General features: G+C 41.0%; 1 pseudogene across 1 annotated transcript in view; it reads left to right on the top strand.

Annotated features, from left to right (window-relative positions):
- Nucleotides 1-20,838, top strand: part of LOC309591702 (FRAS1-related extracellular matrix protein 1-like) — a 90,059-nt pseudogene that overhangs the window by 46,277 nt on the left and 22,944 nt on the right. The window contains exons 2-7 of the transcript in view: nucleotides 854-1,162; nucleotides 2,619-2,698; nucleotides 3,579-3,757; nucleotides 7,622-7,734; nucleotides 8,104-8,197; nucleotides 19,041-19,152. The product of the transcript in view is annotated as an FRAS1-related extracellular matrix protein 1-like (transcript). The remainder of the gene's footprint in view (nucleotides 1-853; nucleotides 1,163-2,618; nucleotides 2,699-3,578; nucleotides 3,758-7,621; nucleotides 7,735-8,103; nucleotides 8,198-19,040; nucleotides 19,153-20,838) is intronic.

Consider the following 20,838-nt stretch of genomic DNA (forward strand, 5'->3'; position numbering starts at 1 on the left):
TGGCCAATGTTGGACTGCTGGGCATGAGTTGGGATGTTGTGTCTTCCTGGTATGTGGACTCATCACGTCTTTTTATGATCAGCAGTCTGAAGTGCTTTCCCATAACTAAATGACATAAAAAGGAAATAGTGGTCTATCACAATCACTGTTCATTGTTAGCTATGCAAAGTACCTGAGATTGCTTGCCTGAATGGATGTTATTTATAAAAAGTAGAGGGGGGGTAGCTTGCCAATATTTTTTTTGCCTGCTAGCTAGATCTTGATCGGAAGTAGCTATGGCCACTTTGCACACAAACAAGATCACTTTTGTGAATTTTGAAAGCCCTGTGGGTCATCGCCCCTGTGGAGGGTGTATGCATCTTTCCCATTCAGAATTCAAGTTGTCTGGATGAGTGAGTCTAAACTGGGCTTTTGAAGTTTTTATGGGCTTTTGAAGTTTTCAAGGGCTTATCATTAATGCCATGTCTTCCTACACTTAACTGACATACATAACTAATAAAAAACAAGTGTCAAAATCTGGCAAATTAGTGGTTAGATTGTGTGTCTATGCTAACCTATGTATCAACCTTCTTTGTGCAGTTGTTCAAGAGGTTAAGGGAGAATCCTGTCCTTTTGAATGGGAATTTTGCCAGCAACATCAACTGGGACATGATTATTGACTGTCTGAGGCAAAGCTTAGAAGATAATTGTTGTGTTTAACTGTTAATTCTATAGCATTATTCCAGTAACTTGTTGATGCATCTAAGAGTTGCTTGATGTCTATCTATACACACCCACACATGTGCACACACTTGCCTTTGGGAATTCACATGCTCCTGCTAGTATGTACTAGGGTTTTCTTATTTGTAAACAGAAAATGTTTGGACTTATGTCCTGATAAAGGGAGCTATTATAAACACAACATCAAGCTGCATTTATGACTACATTCATCTTAGAAGCTGATCAGTTCATCCTTGTGCACTTTACTTCAAGACACTGGAGATGTAGAAACACCGAAGGACAACGTAACGTTGCATGTTGCTAACCCTCCACTGCAGGGATACCTCACCCATTTGGAGAACCATACACAGACCATTACATCCTTCACTCGGCAGGATTTGTATGATATGAGAATTGCTACCTGCCACCCGACGTGTCTCATGCGGGGAGACAGGTCTATGAAGTAATGGAGCCTGGCTGTCTGCAGTCAGGACTGCTGTACTATATCCAAAGCAAGCTTGCCAGTCAGCAAATGCTGCATTAATCTTTCGGGGAGCGTTTGTTTTGCTTGTTTTGCTAGGCTGAGTTTCAAGCAACTGATACTGTGTTCATGAGCAGTTCTTCTGTTGCAGTCCATTTTTCAAAAAGAAGTGTGAAGACCGATGCTCCTAAGGCTGGGTGGAACATGGGTGTGAAGGGTTATATATGATCTTGCTTCAATGTGTGAGCTTACAGTGCCTTCAAGTGCATGTTAATATGTCTGTGCAGGTACGTTTGGGACAGCGGAGTTATGGCTCTTTGAAGTCTGATGAGTGTTTTTAAAAATATACCTTGGACATGGTCCTTCTCTGTTGGCTCTAATTCTGCTAGTGGAGTTACTGCAAATGAGATGTACATTTGTTTAATAGTAATAGTCATATCTTTCAAAATGCTGAAGGATAAACTCTGAAAGCTTCTGAGGATTAGATAAGATAAACACTTTATTGCCCACAGTTTTTTTATTATTGAAATGCCTGGAATTTTCAGAGATAAATGACAATGTGTCTGGCTTGTTCCTACTTGTACCTGCAGTGTCACTGCTCCATCCAGCTGTATCACTGGAGTTATAGTTCTCACAGGCACTTAAAGCCACATCCTTCAAAGTACTTTTGCATTTAGTTCCTCCAAGCAAAAAGGAATTTAGATACTCAAGTACCTTTTAGGATGTGGAAAATTCAGGTGTGATTCTGGAGACTCCCAGGTGTGTAGGACCTCTAAATAGGAGGCATTTTTCTTGACTTTTGCTGTTTTGAAGACACTCAGTGCTATTTGTTGACTTGCAAAATAAAATCTAGCAGCATTTCCACAAGTCAAGAGAATTTTAGTATCTGGGGTGAGAACAGAAGGATGCACTGTGATCTTAGGGTCTGCTTACGTAGTCTAAAAGAATGTGACTGGGCAGTCAGTCTACTATGATTTTTTATTATGTCAGGATAACACAAATCCAGTAGATGTTTCATGTGTACATACTTCCCCTGGAAACTTTTGATGAGAAGAAATCTTTTACTTAAAATCTGTTCTGCTAAGAGTACTCCAAAGGTAGTAATACACACAGCAGTATATTTTTTTTAAATTGTATTTTTGATGAAAATATATAGCCTCTGCTTAAATTTAAGGCGGAAGTTTACTTGGAGAAGGTTTGGGGTGGGGAGGGAAGGGGAATAGTTCAGTGCTTTTCTATTTTCTGGCTTGTAATTTTTTAGAATTTTTCCTCTCTTTTACTGTTACCCTAATCTTGCACCTTTTCTTCGTCACAGTGAAGATGATTAAAAAGGCAGAAATGAAAAAAATATATATGTTTTGAAATCCACCAGTTTGGGGTCTGGTTGCACACATTTTTTTGTTTCTTTCTGTCTTTGAATTATGTTTCTACTCTAAAGGTCAAATCACCTGGTTAACATATCGGTCTGGAAGGACCCAAGGCTCCTGCAGACCTGGCATGCAGCAGCAGGCTGGCTAAGTGGGGAAAGCTGTCGCTCTCCCTTGCCTGCTGCAGACACGAGTGCCATGATGATTCCCTTGATACAGGGAGGTGTTGTGGTATTAGGCTCAACATTTATTGGTGTGGTAACAGGATAGTTCCTCCAGGCTCAAATAAACGTTATAAAACCTCCCTTCCCCAAATCAGCTGCTTAAATTGGATGTGAGAGAGGGTTTAGCATTTTGTATTTTGCTGTGTACCTCTTTGTGAAAAATAATACAAATCCTTATGATCAGTCTTCAGTTGTAATATGTATGTGTATCATAGGGTTGGGCTTTGTAGAAGGACGGTCGTGTCCTATTATGTAGGATACTCTACAGACTGCTAACAACGACAGCCTGAATTCTGTCCAGCTCTCGGTGATGGAAGGTCCCCAACATGGATGGATCACAGTGTGGGGTATGTTGTATCAGATGTGAGTTAAACTATGCGATGCAATGCAATGCCTACAAAATACAAGCATGATTTCTCTTGTAAAACTTATCCTTATAATTTTCCTAAGCAACGTTTGATTCTTTTGCATGTATTCTAGAAAAAATAACAGAAGTTCCTTAGAAAAACAAAAGATTTTTATATGTTTTGCAATTTCTGCAGCGAGAGTATGCAGACTTCAGGCTGGTTACTAAGAACAGCCCAGTGTATATCTGAGGGTGCAAAAATAATCGTGTCATTTCTTTGGAACATGATCTAAAGTTCACTGAAGTGAATGAAAAGGCTCCTGTTGGTTTTAAGTGGATCCAGCCTTTACACGGTGAACAGAAGACGTGTGTCTCATCTGCTTAAATGTGAAAATGTTATTGGTAATTTATGTTGATAGAAGGAGCACATGGTAACTTTCTTCCTGCATTTATATAACAAGAGGCAAAAGCTTCAAGTGCGCAGTTCAAAACCATCAAGAATGCATTTGTCTACTACCAGCATGATGACAGTGACACAACCAACGATTAGGCTGTTTTAAGAATATTTGATGGAAGGCAAAGCATTAGGCACAAGTTTCCCATTACCATCCTACCCAAAGATGACAGCTTACCATTCCTGGTGAGCAGGGTCATCTTCAAGCTTGCAGAAGGAGAGAGATGGTTCCTACTGAAACACCTTTGTTGATGTTTTCTGATTTTTATTCAAGTGATGATTATACTCTCTCTAAAATAATTGAGCGAACAAGTGCCAGAGAGGTTATCCAGGAATCCATTGCAGATGGGCCAGGCAGGGTGTTGCAGTCTGTGGAGGTGAAAGACCAATTGATTTTTTTTTTCTTTTCTTTAAGTATGCTGATTCAATTTGTTTCTTTGGAACACTTAAACAAATATAGAAAATGAATAGAAATGTCAAGATTGAAAGATAATTTTTATTAATTGATGAGCTGGGAGCTGAGCTGGTAGCAGCAGAGTGGGATTAGTCAGTGGTCAGACACCCCATATGCTGGATCTCCACATTTTTCAGCCATCTTCGAGACTGATGATACCTCATGTTACACGAGCCAGAGGAAGCCTGGAACTACACAACCTGTTGTGAAAGAAAGTAGCACTATCACAAGGCCTCACCTCCACTTTCCAGACACTCAGTCTCCAGACAATTAACTTCCATACACTGCAACTACGTTGTTTCTCTCACACTTCTCCCGCGTACATATGAAACTGTCAAGCTGAATTACACCTTATAAGGTGACAGGGAAAAGATCTAACATCTATTTTTCCCTTTTACAGATTTTTACAGTGTGGGGAAGCTAATTTTTACAGCCTAAAATCCAACCAAACTAGACAAGTCTTACTACTTCTGAACTGACACCTTTCAGGTAAACAACAAGAGCATCTAACATAATTTGCAATTATTATTACATTTTTTAAAAAATCTCTGCTTCCATGAACAGATGTTGGGAGAGGCTTAAGAACAAATGCTCATTGGGATCTAAATTTTTACATTACAGTACACCAAACAAAAGCACAAAAGTAGAAACTTAGGCCTGGACAAAAGTCTGGCATCACCTTCTCAATTCCTCTTCAGACAGTTTTAAGGGCGAGTTGAACATCGTGCAGCTTCACTGCAGAGAACAACATTCCCCAACAGTGAATATAGTTGAGATCTTCTCTATGATCCTTGCAAAAGGGGGCCAAAATCACTGATTTTCTTGGTGTTTCACTGAAATTTGTCCTGTGTGGACACCAGTGCTTTCCAGCAATGTAAGCATTTTTCTTTTTGATAATGGACAAGCTATATATTTCAAAGACCTGCATAAGCTCCTGGGTGCATGTTCACCATGGTAGGCAGCAACAGTTGTGCTCACTCCCGACTCTCTGTAGAGTAAGAGATTTGCAGTTTCTGTGCCAAACCAGTCAAACCCCACATCTCACATCATTCACTAGAAAATGAAAATGGTGAGCTGTACATGATGCTGTTGTTTCTGTTCCCTGCCAGCACTTTGACACATCTGGCAGGAAAGTTCACTGTATGAAGTGTTTTCTACCTTAGTGAGATCTTTTCATGATGTTGCTTGAAGAATCCAGGTTTGCCAATTCCTTTGCTGTATAATAAACTATGCAGCTTGTTCCACACACTTATTGCCTGACTACTTCTTCTAGTTTTGAAATGTTCTTATGGTTTACTGTTTGGTAAGCAAGTCCCTGCCAAAGTCAGAGCATAAAGCTTGTTTAAGATGCTTGCATTCCTTGAAAGTAGCCAGGCAAGCATTTTCTACACAAATGCAAATTATTCATCGAATTTATTCCATCTGGGGTTTGCATGTGTGCATGTATTCTTTGCTAAGTGTTTTAGCAAATACTAAAATCCCAGGTATGTTAAGGGGATCAGCAAAATTCATGCCAGTATTAAATGAGTATTTGTGGAGAGTGAATTTTAAGTACACTGTGTAAAGCCTATAATGCTTAAGGCTATATTCTTCAGCTAAATGGTTAAACTCTGCCCTAAGACCAATTTGTCCAGAGCAGTAGGAAAGTAGAAAAGAAGTGAGAGTATACTTGTAGTGAAGAACACACAACCATATGAGAGGATTATTTGGGAAATTATAATAGGCAGTTGAAGTCTTGGAGGCATTCAAGAGACTTCATTGCTTCCAATAGCAAATTGTTTATGGGGAGAAATAAAGCTAAACCTATTCGTTTTTTTTTCAAGTAGCTCTAGTAACTTGTAAGATTTGTGTCAGACTCCAAGTAGAAAATGATCACCAATTATATTCCAAAGAATAACAATAAAAGCTTGGTAAGGGGAAAGCAATACTGAAGCTTCTTTAGTGAGCTCAGTAGCTTTAATTGCTATGCTTTTTTTGGAGGATTTGTTTAAGACTCTGAGCCCATTTTCTCTTCTGTACAAGTATTGCAATTCATCCACAATGCTTTTTTGCTTGGTCTTGTTCTTCTCTTTCTCAAACTCACATTTTAGCTGTGCGCCTCTGGCTATTAACCCTGTGGATTTCTTTTAGATATGAGAAAGCTTGTTTCCAGTAATCCATAAGCCTCAAAAACCACCGCAGTGGGTAAGACCCCACTCACCCCCCATTTGTAACGTCAAAGAGAAAAGCATCTTTGTGCTCTTGTATTGCTGAGGAGTCACAGCAGCTTCACTTCTGACTCAACAGCCTTGGACAGAAGCAGGTAGCCTTTTCCTTGTTGATTTTTTTTGTCCATCTTTCAAACCAGAAGGCAGGAATTTTGCCTAAGAAAGAGATAACTTTCTTTATAAGCTTATGCCCTGTGGATAGTCTGTGGTTTCCTAAGGGCCCCACGCTTATCTGATAGAGGATGGCAGTACAGGGATGTAGAGGCATAAAACCTTTCTCGGGCAGGCAGATTAAGAAAGCTTTTAATTCCCACTGAAGTTAGAGGCCACGAGAGATGAACTACAGGGCACGATATCTGCTTACAATTTACTCAATGGAGTGGGCTGTATTTTATCAGTAGTATGATGGGAAGAAATATATCATTAAGCAAGTTTTTCTACTTCCCACTTTGATTCATGGTGGCAGGTCAAAAATGTTATGGCTCACCTGGTAGTTTGAATGATCTTTCATCAAATTTTAGTCTTGCAAGTTGGATTCCTCATGCTTTTAAGTACAAGCTTTTCATCAGAGGACTGAAAATGGCTACTTGTGCCAGTTACACTCCAGGCAGTCCTGTTAAGCTCTAAAACAGGGACTAGCAGAGCCTTTGGATCTGCTGACATGCATTTCAAGCTTTTAAATCTGCAGGGCAGAACCTGTGGGAGGAAGAGTCCTATTCCAAAAGCACAGGCACACTTGCTTAGCATCAGAGGACCTCTTCTAGCCCCAGCCAGCAGGCAGGTTTGCTGGTGGAGTGCTCGGATCCTGGTAGGGTCCCTCTGGCTGCAGTAAAGTAAAACCCTGCTGTGTGCTCCCATGAGGATCTGAAAGTTTTTTCTAATTAAGAAACCTCCTCTGTCTGGGTTCGTTGATCTGCATGGACTTGCCATGGTGGAAAGAGCTTTGTTTGCAGGCTTTTAAAACCAGCTGCTGAATTTAGGTTCTGCCTTTTCCATCACTGATTGCTACCCAGAATTTCAAAAACAGACACTCTGCTGTGGGATTTGGGGGGGAAAGTGAAGCCTAGATCTTGTGCATAACTGTGTAATTGTGTCTGATAATGTGTATTTTTTTAAGAACTGCTTTAAAAAGGAGCCCTCTGATTTTGTGAGGAGGAATCCTAACAGGGCAGAGGGAAGGAGGTGGAGGGGAGCAGAGATCAGGGAAGACTGTGGCACAAGCTTTCCGTTCTATTACCTGCAGGCACATTTAAACCAGCAGTTGCTGTATTAAAAAAGGTGGGGTTTTTTTAACATCTAAGATATATGCATAAAAATATGATACATTTATTCTGTCAATTTAACCAAGTGTTTAGAAACAGCACCCTCTACTTTAAATACTTCTCAAAGGTAGAAATGGCTGGAGCTTTTCTCTTGCCATCTCAGCTGAGTGACAAGAAGAGTGGTAAGAAGACCTGGTTCAGCACAGCCATTCCTCCTCATACAGATGAGGATTTCCCAAGGTTTGATATCCTGCCCCACCAGAAGCTTTGGTGTATACTCTTTAGGTTTTTGCTCTCTCCATACCCTGATGTCAATGCTGGTCACGAAGCCATTTTTCTTGTCCACCTCCATCTGTCAGAATAAAGCTGAGGAACCAGGTCCCCGTGGCAGGCGTTAGCAAAACACCAGTGAAACCAGTGGGACTGATGGTGTGAAATCCAGAGTCCAGAGCAATATTTTAAGTAGGAGCAGCCAACATGATCAATTGAGAAAGTGGGCAATGCTGGACCTCAGTTCTTCCCTTGCTCCCCTCCCCTCCCCTCATATTTATAGGTTTCTAATTTCCGCTGGATAATGAATATCGCTCTTCATTATAATTATGTTAAAAGGTACCAGCATGATGATTCAGAAACCCTTGAAGATATAGTCATATTTTCAGCAACAGATGGATTTAACACTGCAGATGGAGTGTTAAGAGTGCAGGTAATAACAAACTCAGCAATGTACTGTACTGAAATATAATTGGAAAGTATTAATCATATATTGGTTACTTCAGCTTCACTAAGTAGATGTTTAATTTTCATCAATCTTTTTACCAGATTCCCGGAAAGATTTCTGTGTAGACAGAGTATGGCTTCTAGGTGAAACGATTGCCGAAGTTATTAATGACTAAGGCCTTGATCTTGCAGGCATGTGCCCATGGCTTACCCAGACATGCAGAATAAAAATAATTTGTGTTAATAACGCTGTCAGATGGGGTCCCATTCATATGGCCTAAGTTTCAGCTGGTGACTAGTCAGTAGTAAAACCGAGACCCCCTCTGAACTTGGGGGCTGCTGGAAACCCTCCAACAGGAATGACTGGCTGCAGGATTTGGGGCAGAACCCAGGCAATTTGAAAAGCCCTGTTTATAGGCATGAACAATGAGTCTAAGCCTTTGCAGGACTGGGAGTTAGCATGTAGACAAAACTGGGAAAGGCTGGGGTTTTTGCCATTCCTTATTATTTTCTCTAACTACAGACCTTTTGAAATTATCTGCATACAGAGAAACGACTGCTGCTATTTCCATAAACCCTGTCATCTTATTGTTCTTTACATGTGCCTCTTCCTAGAGGTTGTATTTGAAGCCTGGGTAATTCAGGAGAGTTTTTGCTCTGAGCAGGCCATGCAGAACCAGGGCAATCAGTGATTCCTGGTTGCATACCATGACTCTGATCTTTTAATTAATGCTATTTATAACTAGGATTTCATTTGTAGGATCAGAAAGTGGCCTGTGCTCCGGTGTGCCACCTGGGGATGCAGGGAGTGGGGAGTGCTGTCGGGCCCAATTCCAGCTCAAACAGGGAAAATCTTCATCTATTTTACAGCAGGAATCTAAAATGTGATTTTTGGTGAAAACAGAAACATTATTCTTTTGAATATGTTTCTGTGGATGGTTTGCATTCACATTCTTCTCTGTGGGTTCGGGCATCTGGTGATGCTGCATCTCTATTGATTTCCTTACAAGCTTTCCCTTCTCTGGTGGGAGTCCATAGCCATGGTGTGCCGTGATGACGATGGACTGATCAGGCTTGTAAACAACAACATAAGCCTTCAATACGTAAATTTTAAGTACTTTGGCTGAATGCTTTGGTCTTTTGCTGAACTATTTAGCTTTCTAGCTATCTATGGACCCTGAAAATGTAATGAAAAACTGGAATTCTCTCTGGAAAGTTTGCTCTCACTTGATGGTACAATATCTTTATCTTGGCTGATGGGAAAAAAAGATCAGGTAATAAAATTCAACATGACTGGAAATAAAATTGAGCATGACTGGAAACCACAGGTGAACATGCTTAATAATGCAAAATTAGTGTGCTGTCTACTTTCTGACAGGCATTTGTATCCCAGAGAGATACAAACAGGTACTGATCAATTGACTATGATAATCAAATAAGGTTCTGTGAGTATAAATGAGCCTAAATATGGTGTCTTTTTAAGGGTATCAGTCAAGATGACTTCTCTGTAACACAGGTTCTCACATTGCTGTCAGGGATGAGGGTGGGGTGGCAGCTTGTTGCTGGAATATGAAGACAAATAGTATTTTTGCTTAATTTTCACTTACACTTGGAAATAATCTCTCCCTTATCTTCCCTTCCTATTCTGTCCAGATCATATGGGTGAGCAGCGAGCTGCAGAGCTGCAGCAGGGACTGCAGGCAGGGATGGGTGTCTGGAGGGAGGATCAGCCAGGATCACCTCTGGGCATCTCTGTGCAATGGATACTGAAGGTGTTGGCACAGAGCTGATGTACGCGGCTGCCCAGGCTCAAGCATGTGGGGTGATACAATGGATGAGAGTCATGGTGGATCCAGTTTCCCAGTTGAATGCAATCTGGAGATCCATCTCCTATATGCACACTGGTAGGACAAACTTTTCATCTTTCTGGCAATGTTTGAACCTTCCTTCTCTCTTTTTTTTCTCCTTATTTATGAGAATTAATTAAATAAAAAGTGATTTAAATTGTCAGGCTTCTTAGTTTTGATTTAAATAATGTTTTAGAACTTGTTCTGCATTTGTAGCAGGGAGTTATGTTCCCTAGGAGAGGTTCAGTCTCACTGTTCACCAGCAGGACAGGACACTTGGTACTTGTTCATGAGGAACAGGCAGGTAATACATTGCCTATACATGTAAATAACGTAACTTAATACACATTAAGAAACTATCTAGGTCTGTAGAGAAGATACTAGGAGGCAATAGATCCATTTTAATAAATCATCTCATACTTTGCTGTAAAAGGCTTAAACTCCAGCTCAACCAAAGAGGACTGAGCAAGCAAGCAAGTGGGTGTAATGTAAATCACTTGGACCCGTGAAAGCTGCAGAACCTCTGTTGTCTCCCCATTGACATTGGGACTTCTACCTGTCCCTGTTTGCCCTGCATCATCTTAGGATATATTGCTTGATCTTTCCAATTACTGTGATGATTTTTTTCATTTGTAATTTGTGACAAAATGCTTTTGGATGAAAATTGTAATTCAAGCAAAATCAGAGACCACTAGCTTTATGAAGGCATTTTTATTTGCTAACTCAAGCTGTGTTGCTAGATGTATCACAAAATAAAGGTAAATATCATGTATTTTAAAAATTGATATATTATTGACGAAGGAAAAATGCCCCGAGTTAATCAATCTGATGGTTTTGTCACCATTCACCCTCAAGGATTTAGAAGTAGTGGATCATGCTTTAATGCTGGTCTGCTCTCATCATTTGGGACAGTGAAAACAAACATTCCTGCTTCTCAGCTCCTCGTCAGCATCTGAACTTGAATGAATCAGCTATTGAGCTGAAGGAAATGAAATATAAATTGACATGAAGAAAATGTTCTCCCTGCAGCTGCAGAAGCAGATGTAGTTGTCAAAACCTGATTTTTATCCTTCAAAGACCAGTATTTTGGGCCACATCATCCTATTCAATAGCTGGACTTTCTATAAAAGCTTGGCCTAAAGGTACTGCTTTAATACTATTTTTTAAAATTTATTAAAGTAGGTTTAGTGAAAGGTTGTCTTAATTTCAGATGTGACTTTTGGCACACATTCAGAAAGAAAAATCAAGATACAAGCTACTCTTTTAAAATATTGCTCCTATTTCTTCCTTGCTCATTATCACAAACACAGAATTTAGTAGTCTTACAGAGTAATTTACAAATAAAATGAGTATTTTATTATTTTGAGACTTGTAACTCAGTAGTTTGTGCTGCAGAAGTGCTCCTGTCTGGCGGTCAGATGGTTGCATTTACTCACCTTGGTTTTGCTGGACTTGCATGCACAACTGTGCAATGACATAACAGTATAACTTACTGCACAGGCATCCTAAACAAATACTAAATAGTCTGTTTTCGGGAGTGATTTCAGACTATTTAGATTTCCAGGACTGCACCCTACGCCCTTCTGGCTGCTGCACTAAATTACCTGGAATAAATTCCTTCAACTCAGGTTGCTCTATTATCATTGTTGTCTTATGTGGAGTCGTTATTTAAATGTTATATTTTTCTGGGCAATTTATTTGCCATGCACCTTTCCTGACTTTGCTTTGAAACTGCACTTAAATACGCAAAAGAACATGACACAGTTTCTCCCTGCTCCTCCTCTCATGTATACTTGGAGAAATGAAAGAGCATTAAAAGACAGTCATCTTGTACAATGCATTCATTATACAAGGGAGAAAAAAGAAACAACTTGTTTGTTGTTATTTTGGAGATGTATTGTCCTGAAAGGAGGTTGTAGCGAGGTGGGGGTCGGTCTCTTCTCCCAAGTAACAAGTGATAGGACAAGAGGAAATGGCCTCAAGCTGCACCAGGGGAGGTTTAGGTTGGATATTAGAAAAAACTTCTTCACCGAAAGGGTAGTCAGGCACTGGAACAGGCTGCCCAGGGAAGCGGTTGAGTCTCCATCCCTGGAGGTATTTAAAAGAAGGGTAGACGTAGTGCTCAAGGACATAGTTTAGTGGTGGACTTGGCAGAGATAGGTTAATGGTTGGACTCGATGATCTTAAGGGTCTTTTCCAACCTTAACAATTCTATGATTCAATGATTCTATGATTCTATGACCTGTTATCATTCAGTTCTCTACAACAGCAACTACTATACTGTAGTACAGATATCGAACTTATTATCAAACTTAGATTATTGTTTAAGCCACTGGCATGAAGAAGAGCTCTACTTCAACACATTAATCTTCCTTTCAAGTCCAAAACCTGCTTCTCTCCTTCTCCACCTGCTTTTACATTTTTTTTCCCCACGTGTGATGGCAGCATCTTCTGAGCTAGGAAAGAGCTTTCCTTGCTGCTCCGCTCTTTCTCCCAGTAGTACAGTTACTCATCCCATAGGCAGAGTGGACTTTCTAATCACTGCTAGTGGTGTACTGCCTATCTGAATACCGCTCCTGGTGGGTGTTTCTTCTGTTAGTAGATGCCTCCTAGTTGCTGTTAAATAATATATATATCTGCCTCGAGATTGGCTGCATCGAGCATTTGTGGAAGTTGAGTCTGCCTCTTGGATCGTCTAAAACATATTCCATGAGATCCCTTTAGTTTTCTTAGGGCTATTTTTTTTTTTCATTTTCTCAAAGATAGATACAGTTGATTTTGGGCATGACAATGCATCACTTTGGTACAGCATTGAGACCTGCTCAATTTATAGGATTGAATGGTACATGCAAACATCTTCCCTTACATAACTGATATTTCTTATTTTAATACAGTACATTTTTAAAGCTGAACTTTGAAGCTGATCCCTCTATAATGCTTGGTGGCACTCCCTAACTAAACAGAAGCTTTTTATTATTTTTAAAGGATTTGTACACTGTCAGATGAACAGATGCTAACATGCACCTGTAGTCTGTCTCCACTGGGAACCATATTTATCGCTACTGTTTAGAACTGTTTGGAAAATTTTTGAACTAACTTCATGAAGAAAGAATAGGTTTTTATGTAAAAAAGCTTTAGTGAAAAGCATCTGCTTTGTATGTCTACTTTTTTTTTTTTGCCAGAACTAAAAATTGATGTATATCTTTTGACTTGAGAATTTCTGTTCAAAATATCAACTATCTGTGGAAAAAGGAGACGGAGGAGATTTATCTGAGGACTTGTCAAAATTCTGTCCAGACATGGTGATGACAACTTCTGTGTTTTAGCTACTTATCATAATTTGTTGATGTTTTAGATACTCTTGTTTGATATTTGTATTCATGTTGCTGAAGTAACTGGCTTATTTGGGGTTTATTCCTGATTTTGCCATTGGCTTTAATTTTCCAAGACATTGGCCAATTTTTTGTGCTTTGTTTTAGGAGCTGGTGGATGAGGGTAAAGGGGTGGGGTGAGCAAGGCAACTCGGAGACCCTTTAGCCTTAACTCTGAGATGCTTAGTGCTCATATCTCCAATCAGTCATAAATTTTCAGCATGAATTAAATATTAGCTGTTGCAGAGCACTGGGCAGGCATCACCTGGCCATGCAAGAACCAGAAACACAAAGTCAAACCAAAACAGGCATAGAGAAAAACTAACGGCATGATCAGAAGAATGGAGGGTCTATCATTAGACAGGATTAAGAGTTTGACTTACTGAACTCAGCAAAACAAAGCCTGAGAGGGAGGTAGAGTTGCCTCCAAGTATCTTGAGGGAATAAACAGAGGGGGTAAATAAAACCTAAACTGTTTAGGCTAACAGGCAATATTGGAACAAAACCAAACAGACTTAAACCGCCATGAGAAAATTCAGGCAATTAAAGCATGGTTTCTATCCACTAAAGGAAAAAGATTCTTAGCAGCTCTCAAATGGAGGCAAGAAACTTCAAAATTCACAGACATAGTCTGTCTGTGAAAGGGGCTTTATGTCCTGACTATTGATGATTGGAGGGGACAGAAGGTGACGGTCAGCTCTCTGGGTGCTTCCTTCAAAGCTTTAGCTGTGATTATCCCTCCCACCACCAGTGAACTCCCCACAAGTTTCCTGCTCTGTTTCCAGCTCTTGAATTGGTTTATGTGTTCCTTTTGAGTGTGATTTCTGGACTGGTGCTCTCTGCTCCTCCCTAGGGCACCATCCTCGTGCAGACACCTTCGCTCTGTCTCTGATGGGGGGACAAGTGCAGTGACATGTTGCTGTTTTGATGAAGCTTTTCATCAACCTCTACCACCTCATACTGTTCTCCCAGTTTATACATGCTGCATCCCTGCCCACTGATAACCAGTGGCCCAAGATTCATGTGGGCACCTTGTGTAACATGATTTCACTTTCATGTTTAACCTAAATTACCACCTGCATATATTTTTTTAAGTCTGTATTTAAGCCTGAATTGTTTTGAGCCAGACTGCGGTGCCAGGACTTATCCTGCATTGAATCAAAATCAGGCTGTTTTCCCCAGCTGTAAACCCCATCATTTAGCAGGTGGAGACCGTCGCACTCTCACAAACCAGGTTGCATGGGAGCGAGCAGCAACACTCTGCTTCTCTGGAGATGAGTCATGCTATTTCCAACTATTTGGCTAATCAGTAAACTGAGATCTGCCGCTTTACAGACAATATATAATATTTGCTTTGCCTTTGTGCACTACTTCACATTTTGGATGCTTTGCCATTAGGATTTGAAGCATATAGACTGCATCTAATCCAATTTATCCTGTTCATCTTGGCAATGCTTGCAATGCTGACAGCTTAAAGAAAACATTTAATTTGACTAAGTGTTTTCAGTTTACTTCTCAAAATATTTGAAATCATTAAAGCCAGAGTACCCCTGCACTGCAATACACACAGTTCTGACCTACTTTAGCAAGTTAATTACAATTTGTGTGATCCCGCAGTCTTTGCTTATGCTGCAAGCTGAAGGAGTTTACCTGGTTAAAACTGGGCTCAGTGTTTGAGAATAATTTTCCTGGTTTGATGCTTTTTAATCTGACTTTTAAAGAAGCTCTTAGAGCAAAAATGGAGAATACTGGTGTGCTGGTTTTGGGTAGGGTAGAGTTAATTTTCTTCATAGTAGCTAGTATGGGGTTATGTACTGGATTTATGCTGGCAACAGTGTTGATAATACAGGGATGTTTTAGTTACAGCTGAGCAGCGCTTACACAGAGTGAAGGCCTTTTCTGATTCTCACACCACCCCACCAGCGAGTAGTCTGGGGGTGCACAAGAAGTTAGGAGGGGACACAGCTGGGACAGCTGACCCCAGCTGACCAAAGGGCTATTCCAGACCATATGACATCATGCTCAGCATATAAAGCTGGGGGAAGAAGAAGGAAGGGGGGACATTTGGAGTTATGGCGTTTTGTCTTCCCAAGTAACCGTTATGCATTATGGAGCCCTGCTTTCCTGGAGATGGCTGAACACCTGCCTGCTGATGGGAAGTAGTGAATGAATTCCTTGCTTTGCTTTGCTTGCGTGTGCAGCTTTACCTGTTAAACTGTTTTTATCTCAACCCATAAGTTTTCTCACTTTTACTCTTCAGATTCTCTCCCCCATCCCAGTGCGGGGGAGTGAGTGAGAGGCTGTGTAGTGCTTAGTTGCTGGCTGGGGTTAAACCACGACAACTGGGGACCTGATGTGGTGTCTTGCATTGGGCAGGGCACAAGGTGGACTGAGCGCTGAGCTCCCCGTGCAGATGCTCTCCTGCTGTAAGTCTGTTCGAGTCCATGCATTCGTAGCTGTTTGTATTCATTGCTACCTGCCAGAGGTGAGGCACAGCGGAGGGATGTAGAGCAGCCCTTGAAGTGCCCTGATGAGCACAGGTGACTATGCACGGTAGTTCAGTAGCACTGGAGCGTGCCTGTGCTGATGGGGTTGTGGGCTACATTCCCATCCTCTGCACAATACGCTCATAGTTGAGGACTTGTCACAAACCCCTCTGTGATAGCATCACACCCTTCCCCTGCTGCAACCCAACAGGAAGAAATGTAATCTAGGCTTACTGTAATTGCCAAACACAGATCCCAGGCACTGAGCAGGGTGGAAGAGAAGGGAGAAAGCATATATGAGAATAGAAATGAACCAAATGGATTTATCAGTGCAAGCACTAACGTGTTATACTAGTATGAGGCAAGTGTAGTTGCAAATGTCATCATAGATAACACTGAGGTAGCATAAGCATCAGTACAAGCTAATAAGCAGAAAATATATCAAGAGATCCTCAGTAGTCCTATACCTTTGGTAGCTCATGCTGCTGTGTCTCTTCTGCCAGTGCAAGTCACAACAGCTCGTTTAGCTGCTGCCCCTGAAGTTTTGGGAGATGTCAAGAAACTCCCAACATGCTGGGTGTTGTATGATTCGGTTTGCTGTTTGGATTCATGTTTACTGTAGTTAATGATTCAAAAATTACAAAATAGTTATCTCGATTTCTTACAAAAATTGCATTAAAAAAAATGAATGGCTGATTTTGAACTGCTGGATAGGACCAGTAATATTGTGGTCTGGTAGCACTGGAGCATCTGTCTGTGATGATGAGATAGCCTGAAATTGCCAGTCATTGAAGGACAGGTGATACAATCAGGCTACAACAACACAGAGATAGCTTGATTTGGCACATCAACGTGATATAACTTTCCTCTGTGATATTTTTTTTTCCTTTTAAATGATTTGCTCAAGACTTCCCTTTCAGAGATGTGTGCTGGCAAGTTGCAATACCGCAGAGAAGGGAAGGTCCGGAGCTCCAGTAGGAGTAAGGAACTTGGAAAATGCAGCTGGTGCGGAAGAGCGAACAAGGTCACTGGTGACAAGGCTTTGCTCCATCTGTGCAGGCACACTTGTGAGCAGAAGCATTCCAGCAACATGGCATTTTGTCACATTATTCCTTTCCTTTTAAATTTCAATAGCTAGTTATTTGCCTGCCTTTGGTTAGGAGACAAAGCCCCTCTTGTGCAGCCACACAACGCAGCTATCTCATGTAATGAAGAAATGAAATGCAAATTTCTCCGATAAGGCAGGAATGGTGCTTGTCTGGGGAAGAAGGAAGCATTGTCTGGTCACAGGAGCAGAAGAAGGTGGTGTTTCCCGGTGCCTCTGACAGTCAGTCCCAAAAGGTGGAAGAAACCACAATTTGTGGAGTCTTCTGATAACATTGACATTAAACTCTCCCGTGTCCCCATTTAATCTTTCATAGAATAGGGGCAAAAATTACTCTTCCATTTTGTGCAATTCAGAAAATCACTTCAACCTGCACTTTTTTTTAAAGTACACAAGCAAATACCCAACTGTCTGCACAGAGCAATGTACATGCTAAAGCATTTTGTAACATTGGGTCTGAGTAATTTGTAAAGGACCTGGAGAAGTTTAAGTGAGGATCATTAAAATTACTGAGTAAGAAACTCTTTTAGCTATTCTTTTTTTTTCTTTTTTTTAAATCCATTTTCCAAGGAATTGGAAATTTTTACATTAAGTGCTAATATTTTTCTTTATCTTTTTTGTTCAGGTGTGGTACAGAGTAAATGACTAGTTAAAAAATAGTAAAGTAAAAGCAAACTAATGCTGGAGCAAAGGCAAACCTTTGAGATATCACTCAGAAATTTGTTTGTTCAGTATCAGCACCCTGATAAGAGAAATACTAGCATGCATTGTGCATATGAAGAGCTGTTCTGAGTTTAAATTGGTGACACAGTCAGGGGACAGTTTAACCTCTGGCATTAGCTAGAACTGGGCAGCGATATGAGCCAGTGCAGTAGTGCTAATTAATGCTCCCTGAGGGGACGCAACAAGGCATTGGCGCTGTACACCTGAGACATACTTCTGTTGGTGCCGAGGTGCCAATTAGAGCATTCTCTTATAAAAATAACCCATGTTAAAACAGTAAAAAAGGCAAAATTCCAAGTAATATAGATAAAACAAGATTTAGACATAAAATAATAAAGTGGACTCGGTAATGCATCTCTCTAGTTCATTAATACAGGGCAGGACGAGCTCTGCTGTAGTTGCTGCTACTGAAATGCAGAAGCTTCGTTCCTGGGCTGGGCAGCAGCATCTTTGGTAACCTCGCTCACCCTGCCTGGGCTGAGAGCTGACAGAACTCCCACCCATCATCTCGGGGAAAACTCCAGTGGAGGGCAAGGATGAATGTCTCAGGGCCACCACCTCTGCAGCTAGCATGGGGGTATCTGGGAAAGGATCTCTGCCTACGCTGATGGTGGACAGAAAATAAACCTGTTTCAGACTGGACAAGAAACCAGGAAAGGATTTGATTCCTGTTCTGCTCCTGGATTAATATTAGTAGTACATTGTCCTTTGCAAGCTTTCAGTCTCAATGAATTCAGTAATAAAAATCACCAAACACTCAGCAGCCATATAATCATAAAATCATAGAATCATTAAGGTTGGAAAAGACCCTTAAGATCATCGAGTCCAACCGTTAACCTATCGCTGCCAAGTCCACCACTAAACTATGTCCTCGAGCACCACATCTACCCTTCTTTTAAATACCTCCAGGGATGGAGACTCAACCGCTTCCCTGGGCAGCCTGTTCCAATGCCTGACTACCCTTTCAGTGAAGAAGTTTTTTCTAATATCCAACCTAAACTTCCCCTGGTGCAGCTTGAGGCCGTTTCCTCTTGTCCTATCGCTTGTTACTAGGGAGAAGAGACTGACCCCCACTTCGCTACAGTCCTCAAGCTGAAAACCACTGCATAGAAATTCAAGCTGTTATGGGAGAATGACTTCATCAGAAGACCCGTTCTTGATAACTGAGGCAAGGAGGCAGTTTGTCCAGACTAGTTAGAGTCATGTTAATCTGGGTTTGTCTCAGTAGATGCTTTTGGGGTGAATGGGAGATCTTAAGCATGTATTCGTTTGAAATATCTCAATGTTTCTGTTGAAGAAGACCCCCAAGGACCTTAACTTCACATTAAAGACAAACCCTCAGTATGGCTTGCTAGAAAATGCTCTTCCCTCAGCTGGCTATGAGAAGATCAATGCTAGGATTGATACAAGTGAGTATATACCCTACAATATGTTGCTATTCCTCTAAAAAATATTTTATCAGAGTTTAATGTGGTAATAGTGCATGGTTGTATGGGGCGCTACTTTACAACTGCCTGGATGGTAGGAGAGAGGAACCATTTGGCAAATCAGGCCAGACCAAATGGCATTCATTTGGTTAATCACCAGCTATTAAAATAGCATCAAATCATAGCAACCTATTTGTTTATCATTCAGTGCACAATTTTCTGCACAGTATATTCATAACTGCTGTACCCAAGCTAATTTTAAATGAGCCAACAAAGCCATTTTCCAGCACTCTCCTGGGAAATGGATCTGTGGACTGATCGAATTCTCTGCTTCTGGGGCTAAGCCCCCCAAAAAATCAGGGCTGATGCCATTGATGTCTAACTTTGAAACAAGCTGATTTTGGATTTAGACTAATTTTTAAAGCTTTCTGTGGTTTTAATCTCTTGCATTGCTCCAAGATTCATTCAACTTCCAGTGCCTCCAAGAAGGTTATATCCACTATATTCTCTCCAAGCATGTGAACGTTCAGGCATCTTTGCAGATTGCTTTGTGATTTCTATTAGAGACAACCTTCAACAGTTCTCTGGTGGTTCCTCTCTTTGTTACCATGAATTCAGCAAATGATTAAATCCCTTTTCTTCAACTCAGGAATATATCAGTAACTTTGATTTTTCTGATCTGCCATTTCTGAGGGCTGATGGCTCACTGCTGGAGTAGGAGCCCTTTACAATTCTGGGGAGCAGAACAGTAGAGCTGTGGTCTGTGCAATGATTAAACGATTTTAGTAGCGAGGGGAAAAAATGGATGGTGTTGTAGTAGCAAGTACACAGTTAAATTCTTCTGTTGTTTGTATTGCAGTAGAGCTTAGGAGCCTTAGTGAAGAACCACTGGTCTCAGCAAAAGCTGAGGAATGAGTGGTACCTGCCCCAAATACCTTTTTCATATAAATAAAAAAAAAATGAGAGTTCAAAATTTCTCCTCTGGCACTACTGGTGTCCACCTAAACTGGCTTCCTCACCTTTAATATAGCTGCAAAGTAATGAGGACAAATTCTGGCTCTGAAGGCTGGTCTAGTCTTGCACAGATTCCCACCGTGTCCACATTCTTGTGTCAGTGAAATGGGTTATGTGCTTATTTTTAGGGATGTGATGGAATACAATGAAACCTCAGAGCCATCTTAAGGCTAGCTGAATCGTTGGCTTGGCATTTCATTCTGCACGTCAGTTGATTGGTCATTTTATCACCAGTTATGAAGTGAAATTAGATAATCTTGATGCCATATGGTATACAGTATTTATAGTTTAGTATGTTTTCCATATATGTGCGCTAAAGCCTGCTTCAGGGATTTGTTACAGTCCTTGTGTTTACAGGATTTAGGTCCTGGGTGAAAGAAGAAATTGACAGTTGCTAATGTTTGATTTAAACTGATACACTGGAGGCCACATGGGTGATCCCTAATTAAAGCCAATTTACACTTTCTGTCCTTCACCAGGGAGGCTATCAGGGCTCCCCAGGACCAGACCCCATGTCCACCCAGCTCTGCTACCTCTGGTAGTGATTGGCAGGGGGTGACCCCAGGGGACGGGGGGAGAAGCCTGTGGGAGGCTGGGGATGCTTAACCTCCACCCCAGCTCTCCTCCCAAATGATCAGGAGTACGCAGTGTCTC

This window comes from Platalea leucorodia (genome assembly GCF_965183815.1).
Source record: "Platalea leucorodia genome assembly, chromosome: 5".
In the NCBI taxonomy this organism is placed as follows: Eukaryota; Metazoa; Chordata; class Aves; order Pelecaniformes; family Threskiornithidae; genus Platalea; species Platalea leucorodia.